Source organism: Arachis hypogaea, chromosome 14, assembly GCF_003086295.3.
Source record: "Arachis hypogaea cultivar Tifrunner chromosome 14, arahy.Tifrunner.gnm2.J5K5, whole genome shotgun sequence".
Lineage (NCBI taxonomy): Eukaryota > Viridiplantae > Streptophyta > Magnoliopsida > Fabales > Fabaceae > Arachis > Arachis hypogaea.
The window spans coordinates 51406120-51415186 of record NC_092049.1 but is presented as its reverse complement, the minus strand read 5'-3'; the positions used below and the strand labels follow the sequence as shown (position 1 = coordinate 51415186).

Here is a 9067-nt window from a genome sequence, read left to right as displayed (position 1 = left end):
TTTCTCCTTTTTCATCATTCTTCAAGAGCCAACAATTTTAACATTCATAAACAACAAATTCAAAAGATATATGCACTGTTCAAGCATTCATTCAGAAAACAAAACGTATTGTCACCACATTAAAATAATTAAACTAATTTCAAGGATGAATTCGAAATCATGTACTTCTTGTTCTTTTGTGATTAAAAGCATTTTTCATTTAAGAGAGGTGATGGATTCATAGGACATTCATAGCTTTAAGACATAGACACTTAAACACTAATGATCATATAGTAAAGACACAAACATAAATAAAACATAAGGCTCAAAAACTGAAAAATAGGAAAATAAGAACAAGGAGATTAAGGAACGAGTCCACCTCAGTGAGGGTGGCGTCTTCCTCTTCTTGACGAACCAATGGTGCTGTTGAGCTCCTCTATGTTTCTTCCTTGTCTTTATTGCTCCTCCCTCATATCTCTTTGATATTCTCTAATTTCATGGAGAATGATGGAGTGCTCTTGGTGTTCCATCCTTAGTTGTCCCATGTTGGAACTTAATTCTCCTAGGGAGGTGTCGATTTGCTCCCAATAGTTTTGTGGAGGGAAGTGCATCCCTTGAGGCATCTCAGGGATTTCACGGTGAGAAATTTTCTCATGCTCTTGTTGAGGTCCATGATCTCTTGTTTGCTCCATCCTTTTCTCAGTGATGGGCTTATCCTCATCAGTGAGGATATCTTCCACACAAATGTCCCTAAGGACTTGGTCCAACCTTTGATCAAAGTTGACCCTTCTAGTGAAAGGGTGAGGATCACCTTTTTATTGGCCACAACTTCATAGAAGTGGTCTTGATGGACCTTTGAGATGAATCTCTCCATCTCCCATGACTCAGAGGTGGAAGCAATTGCCTTTCCTTTCCTCTTTCTTAAGGTTTCTCTGGCCTTAGGTGCCATAAATGGTTATGGAAAAATAAAAAGCAATGCTTTTACCACACCAAACTTAAAAGGCTTGCTCGTCCTCGAGCAAAAGAAGAAAAAAAGTAGTAGAAGAAGAAGAAAATGGAGGAGATGGAGTGAGAGAGTGTATTCGGCCAAGGCGGAGAAGTGGTGGTTGTAATGTGTGAAATGGAGTAGTGTTGAGGGGTTTATATAGGGGTGGGGTGGAGGGTAGGTTTCGGCCATTAGGGTTGGATTTGGGATGGAAAAAAATTTGAATTTTGGTTGTAGGTGGGGTTTATGGGGAAGAGTGGATGGATGTGAGTGGTTAAGGGTATTTAGGGAAGAGGTATGAAGGTGATTGGTGAAGGGTATTTGGGGAAGAGAGTTATGAAAAGGTGTGAAGAGGAGAGAAGAAGAGGTGGGGTAGGTGGGGATCCTGTGGGGTCCACAGATCCAGAGGAGTCGAGGACTTAACATCCCTGCTCCATTTAGGCGTGTAAAACGCCCTTAGAATGCATGTCTGGCATTAAATGCCAGCTTGCTGCTTGTTTCTACCGTTTAACGCCAATTCCATGCTCTGTTCTAGCGTTAAACGCCAGTCTGGTGCTTGTTTCTGGCATTTAATGCCAGTTTGATGCTTCTTTCTGGCGTTAAATGCCAGTTTGATGCTTTTTACTGGCGTTTAAATGCCAGTAAGTTCTTCCTCCAGGGTGAGCTATTTTTAATGCTGTTTTCATTCTGTTTTTTATTTTTCATTAGTTTTTGTGACTTCACATGATCATCAACCTAAAAAAAAACATAAAATAGAAATGGAAAATAATTAAATATAATTAAATAACATTAGGTTGCCTCCCAACAAGCGCTTCTTTAATGTCAATAGCTTGACAGTGAGCTCTCATGGAGCCTCACAGATATTCAGAGAATTGTTGGGACCTCCCAACACCAAACTTAGAGTTTGAATGTGGGGGTTCAACACCAAACATAGAGTTTGGTTGTGGCCTCCCAACACCAAACTTAGAGTTTGACTGTGGGGGCTTTGGTTGACATTGCAGTAAGAGAAGCTTTTCATGCTTCCTCTCCATGGTTACAGAAGGAGAACCTTGAGTTTTAAATACAAGGTAGTCCTCATTCAGTTGAAGGACCAACTCTCCTCTGTCCACATCAATCACAGCTCTTGCTGTGGCTAGGAAGGGTCTTCCAAGGATGATGGATTCATCCTAATCCTTCCCAGTGTCTAGGATTATGAAATTAGCAGGGATGTAAAGGCCTTCAACCTTTACTAGCACGTCCTCTACTAGTCCATAAGCCTGTTTTCTTGAGTTGTCTGCCATTTCTAATGAGATTTTGGCAGCTTGCACCTCAAAGATCCCAAGTTTCTCTATTACAGAGAGTGGCATAAGGTTAATGCCTAACCCCAGGTCACATAGAGCCTTCTCAAAGGTTATGGTACCTATGGTACAGGGTATTAAGAATTTACCAGGATCCTATTTCGTTTGAGGTAATTTCTGCCTATCCAATGCATTCAGTTCATTGGTGAGCAAGGGAGGTTCATCTTCCCAAGTCACATTACCAAATAATTTGGCATTCAGCTTCATGATTGCACCAAGGTATTTAGCAACTTGCTCTTCAGTAATGTCTTCATCCTCTTTAGAGGAAGAATACTCATCAGAGCTCATGAAGGGCAGAAGCAGGTTGAATGGAACCTCTATGGTCTCTGTATGAGCCTCAGATTCCTTCAGGTCCTCATTGGGGAACCCTCTAGTGTTCAGAGGACGTCCCATGAGGTCTTCCTCATTGGGATTCACATCCCCCTCCTCCCTTGTAGGTTCGGCCACATCAAGTAAAGTTATGGCCTTGCACTCTCTTTTTAGATTCTCTTCTGTATTGCTTGGGAGAGTACTAGGAGGAGTTTCAGTGATTCCTTTACTCAGCTGGCCCACTTGTGCTTCCAAATTTCTAATGGAAGACCTTGTTTCATTCATGAAACTCACAGTGGGTTTAGATAGATCAGAGACTAAATTTGCTAAGCTAGATGGATTTTGCTCAGAATTTTCTGTCTGTTGCTGAGTGGATGATGGAAAAGGTTTACTATTGTTAAACCTGTTTCTTCCACCATTATTAAAGCCTTGTTGGGGCTTTTGTTGATCCTTCCATGAGAAATTTGGATGATTTCTCCATGAGGGGTTACAGGTGTTTCCATAAGGTTCACCCATGTAATTCACGTTTGCTATTGCAAGGTTCTCAGGATCGTAAGCTTCTTCTTCAGAAGATGCCTCTTTAGTACTGTTGGATGATTCCTTCAATCCATTCAGACTCTGAGAGATCATATTGACTTGCTGAGTTGATATTTTATTCTGAGCCAATATGGCATTCAGAGTATCAATTTCAAGAACTCCCTTCCTCATAGGCGTCCCCTTATTCACAGGATTCCTTTCAGAAGTGTACATGAACTGGTTATTTGCAACCATGTCAATGAGTTCTTGAGCTTCTGCAGGCGTTTTCTTTAGGTGGATGGATCCACCTGCAGAATGTTCCAGTGACATCTTTGATAACTCAGACAGACCATCGTAGAATATATCTAGGATGGTCCATTCTGAAAGCATGTCAGAAGGACACTTTTTGGTCAGTTCCTTGTATCTCTCCCAAGCTTTATAGAGGGATTCTCCTTCTTTCTGTCTGAAGGTTTGAACATCCACTTTAAGCTTGCTAAGCTTTTGAGGAGGAAAGAACTTGGCTAAGAAAGTTGTGACCAGCTTATCCCAAGAGTTCAGGCTATCTTTAGGTTGAGAGTCCAACCATATTCTAGCTATGTCTCTTACAGCAAACGAAAAAAGCATAAGCCTGTAGACCTCGGGATCAACCCCATTGGTATTAACAGTATCACAGATCTGCAAGAATTCAGTTAAGAACTGAAAAGGATCTTCTGATGGAAGTCCATGAAACTTGCAATCCTGTTGCATCAGAGAAACTAATTGAGGCTTTAGCTCAAAATTGTTTGCTCCAATGGCAGGGATTGAGATGCTTCTTCCATGTAAGTTAGAATTTGGCGCAATAAAGTCACCAAGCATCTTCCTTGCATTGTTGTTGGGTTCGGTCATTACTTCTTTTTCAAGTTTCTCTGTAAGATTTTCTCTGGATTTTTGTATTTTAGCTTCTCTTAGTTTCTTCTTCAGAGTCCTTTCAGGTTCAGGATCTGCTTCAACAAGAATGTTCTTGTCCTTGCTCCTGCTCATATGAAAAAGAAGAGAACAGAAAATAATAGGGATCCTCTTTGCCACAGTAGAGAGGTTCCTTTATGTGAGTAGAAGAGAAGAAAAAGAATTCGAACACAGAAAGAGGGAGAGGGTTCAAATTTTTAAGAAGAAGAGAAGTGTTAGTAGATAAATAAAATAATTAGAAAGAGATGAGGGGGACATAATTTCGAAAATAAAATAAAATAAAATAAAATATTTTTGTTTTTTAATTTAAAATTAAAGTTAAAATTCAAAAATTTTAAAACGAAAAATGAAATTAAATTTAATTAAAAGTTAAAATAATTAGTTAATTAAAAAGGAATTTTAAAAAAGAGGTTAGTGATTTTCGAAAATTAGAGAAAGAGAATTAGTAAGGTAGTTTTGAAAAAGATAAGAATCAAACAAGATAAGATTAATTGAAAAAGATTTGAAAATAAATTTTGAAAAGATAAGAAGTTAGAAAGGATTTTGAAATTGATTTTGAAAAAGATGTGATTGAAAATCAATTTGAAAAAGGTTTAAAAAGGAAATTTAAAAAGATTTAATTTTTGAAATTAAAGTTGATTACTTGACTAACAAGAAACAAAAAGATATGATTTTAAAATTTAAAGATTGAACCTTTCTTAATAGGCAAGTAACAACTTGAAATTTTTTGAATCAATCACATTAATTGTTAGCATTAATTTCAAAAATATGAAATAGAAATAAGAAAAAGATTTTGAAAATAAATTTTGAAAATCTCGAAATTATGAAAGAAAAAATGAAAAAGATTTGATTTTTGAAAAAGATTTGAAAAAGATAGAATTTTTAAATTGAAAATTTGATTTGACTCATAAGAAACAACTAGATTTTAAAAATTTTTGAAAAAGTCAACTCAAATTTTCGAATTTTATGAGAAGAAAAAGGGAAAGATATTTTTTTTATTTTTGAATTTTTAATGATGAAAGAGAAAAACAATGAAAAGACTTCAAAACATGAGAGTTCAAGATCAAAACACATGATGCATGCAAGAACACTTTAAATGTCAAGATGAACACCAAGAACATATTTTTGAAAATTTGTAAGAAAAGAAAAACATGTAAGACACCAAACTTAGAAATTTTTAATGTTGAGACACTAACAAATTGAAAATTCATATGAAAAACAAGAAAAGACACCAAACAATAAAAATTTAAAGATTAAACAAAGAAATTCATCAAGAACAACTTGAAAATCATGAAGAACAAATGCATGAGTTTTCAAAAATTTTAAGAAAATGCAATTGACACCAAACTTCAAAATTGACACAAGACTCAAACAAGAAACACAATATTTTTTGTTTTTATGATTTTATTAATTTTTTTTGGATTTTTCGAAAATTAATTGGAAAAAGAAAATTAAGGATTTCAAAATTTCTAATGAGAATTCCAGGAATCATATAATGTTAGTCTAAAGCTCCGGTCCAGGAATTAGACGTGGCTTACTAGCCAGCCAAGCTTTCAATGAAAGCTCCGGTCCAAAACACTAGACATGGCCAATGGCCAGCCAAGCTTTAGCATACATAGTTCAAGCATGTGAAGAGGAAGCCTCAGTCCAAAAGAATTTGGACATGGTTTTATAGCCAGCCAGACTTCAACAAATCACAATGAAACTCTAGAATTCATTCTTAAAAATTATGAAGAACATAGAATAATTTATTTTTAAAATTTTTTTTTTCAAAAATTATTTTGGGAAAAACGAAAAAGAAGAAAAATTTTTTGTATTTTCTTTTTCGAAAATAAGAAATAAAAAGCTTAAAAATAAAATAAAAATACCTAATCTGACCAACAAGATGAACCGTCAGTTGTCCAAACTCGAACAGTCCCTGGCAACGGCGCCAAAAACTTGGTGCACGAAATCGTGATCGTTCATTCCTTGGTAACGGCACCAAAAACTTCATGTGCACGTTCATAATTTTAGTTCTTTGTCACAACTTCACACAACTAACCAGCAAGTGCACTGGGTCGTCCAAGTAATAAAACCTTACGTGAGTAAGGGTCGATCCCACGGAGATTGTCGGCTTGAAGCAAGCTATGGTCACCTTGTAAATCTCAGTCAGGCGGATTCAAATGGTTATAGAGTTTTAATAATTAAAAGATAAACAAAACGTAAAATAAAGATAGAGATACTTATGTAATTCACTGGTGAGAATTTCAGATAAGCATATAGAGATGCTTAGTTCATTCTGAATCTCCGCTTTTCTACTGCTTTCATCCAATCCTTCATACTCCTTTCCATGGTAAGCTTTATATTGGGCATCACCGTTGTCAATGGCTACATCCCGTCCGCTCAGTGAAAATGGTCCAAAATGCACTGTCACCGCACGGCTAATCATCTGTCGGTTCTTGATCATGCTGGAATAGGATTCAGTAATCCTTTTGCGTCTGTCACTACGCCCAGCACTCGCGAGTTTGAAGCTCGTCACAGCCATCCCTTCCCAGATCCTACTCGGAATACCACAGACAAGGTTTAGACTTTCCGAATCTCAAGAATGGCCGCCAATAATTCTAGCCTATACCACGAAGACTTTGATCGTAGATCAGAAGCCTAAGAGACACACATTCAAGCTTGTTTACATGTAGAACGGAAGTGTTTGTCAGGCACGCGTTCATAAGTGAGAATGATGATGAGCGTCACATAATCATCACATTCATCATGTTCTTGTGTGCGAATGAATATCTTAGAGAAGAAATAGGCTTGAATTGAATAGAAAAACAATAGTACTTTCCATTAATTCATGAGGAACAGCAGAGCTCCACACCTTAATCTATGGTGTGTAGAAACTCTACCGTTGAAAATACATAAGTGATAATAGGGTAGACATGGCCGAGTGGCCAGCCTCCCATGGAGGTCTCAGAACGTAAAAGTTACATAATGTGTTCCAGAGATGATCCAAAGATATAAATATAATAGTAAAAAGTCCTATTTATACTAAACTAGTTACTAGGGTTTACAGAGATAAGTAAATGATGCAGAAATCCACTTCCGGGCCCACTTGGTGTGTGCTTGGGCTGAGCATTGAAGCTTTCACGTGTAGAGATCTTCCTTGGAGTTGAACGCCAGTTTGTAACTTGTTTCTGGCGTTTAACTCTGCTTTACAACTTGTTTCTGGCGTTTAACGCCAGAATAGGGCAGAAAGCTGGCGTTGAACGCCAGTTTGCGTTGTCTAAACTTGGGCAAAGTATGGAGTACTATATATTGTTGGAAAGCCCTGGATGTCTACTTTCCAACGCAGTTGAGAGCGCACCATTTGGACTCCTGTATCTCCAGAAAATCTACTTTGACTGCAGGAAGGTCAGAATCTAACAACATCTGCAGTCGTTCTTCAGCCTCTAAATCAGATATTTGCTCAAGTCCCTCAATTTCAGCTAGAAAATACCTCAAATCACAGAGAAACACACAATCCCATAGTAAAGTCCAGAAATGTGATTTTTATTTAAGAACTAATAAAAATATATTAAAAACTAACTAAATCATACTCAAAACTATGTAAAAACAATGCCAAGAAGCATATAAATTATCCGCTCATCACGCACGCACAGGTAGGTTTTTTTTCTTTAGGAAAGGATCATGTGTGTGCGCCCACATAGGTCTGTGCGCGTGCATAAGAGCGTAAGGGGCAAGGGTTCACACGCACAAGCTATGCCAACGCTCCCACCAGAGTGGTTGCAAGTTGGCGTGCGGACGCACACGTCTGTGCGTCCGCACAAAGACTGCGAAAAAGGGTATGTATGCGTACGCACGAATGGTTGCGCATGCACAGGTCACAGAAAATAGGGGAAGGCGCGCGCACAAGGCGTTCTGGTGCTGCGAACAGAGGGCAAAATCATGCGTGTGCGTGCGCACAGGTCGGTGCGCATGCACAGGAAGCAGAAAATAGCAGTTGTGTGCGTACGCACAGATGCCATGTTTTGCAAAAAATTTTTCTTTCAAAATCTAAGGTACCAAGCCTTAGTTCAATCAAAACCAAGCACCAAAACATGCAAGAACCCATAAATTCATAATCCAAACCAAAATTAACCTATCTACTCAAAATTTAAGTAATCCTAAGTCAATCAAGCATAACAAAAATGCAATAAACCAAAAAATATATACAAAAAGGGAAGAGTTGGAACAATGTTACCAAACACTTTTATTTAATGTCTTTAAGTTAGACAATTGGGAGAGCCCTTGCTATGGTGGCTTGTGCTTGACTTCCCCACCAATGCTAGAATGTTCAATGTCCTCTAGGATCCCAATCCTAACCATCAACAAAGACAACCAAAAAGAAAGCTATTTACATATTAACATATTTACAATAGCCAACAACAACACCATTGCAACTCCTTGGCAACGGCGCCAAATTTTGACAAGGAGAATTCTTGTATGGTTTGGAATCAATCAAAACAAGAATCAATTCGTTGGTAGTATAGTCCAAACCAACAATGAATTCTCACTATCAAATAATAAAGTCAATACAAAATATAAACCGAGATTATTTAGCTCCCAGGTCGTTCTCCCTAAGAGTTGCAATAAAATGTACAATCATTGTCTATGAGAGAGCATGAGATCATGCGGATTGTGAATGCAAGAGAGCAAGAAATGTAAATAGCAAGAAAGTAAATGATCATGCAAGAATTAAAAGAAAGCAATTAAAGGACTCTTGGCAAGAAGTGGGTAATCTAGATTTCCTATCCTAGTTATGGACCACAAACATGGCAATTATGTGGAAGCAATCCAAATCAATCAATCCTCCTTGAGAATTAGTCAAAGGTGTAATTGATCTCAATCCATAAGTCGTAGTCAACTCACTAATTACTTAGTGAAAGACTAGCGTCAATGCAAACCAAACCAGTTAACCTTTCTCACACAATGCAGAATGGACATCCACAACTCAATTCCACCCAAACACCCAATTTCTCAA

The 9067-nt window shown here is 37.6% G+C and overlaps 1 non-coding gene across 1 annotated transcript; it reads left to right on the top strand.

Moving 5' to 3' along the window:
- The first annotated feature begins 3510 nt into the window (after positions 1-3510).
- Positions 3511-3618, top strand: LOC112745931 (small nucleolar RNA R71). The gene has a single exon (XR_003173836.1). It is a non-coding gene; the product is annotated as a small nucleolar RNA R71 (small nucleolar RNA).
- Positions 3619-9067: the final 5449 nt, after the last annotated feature.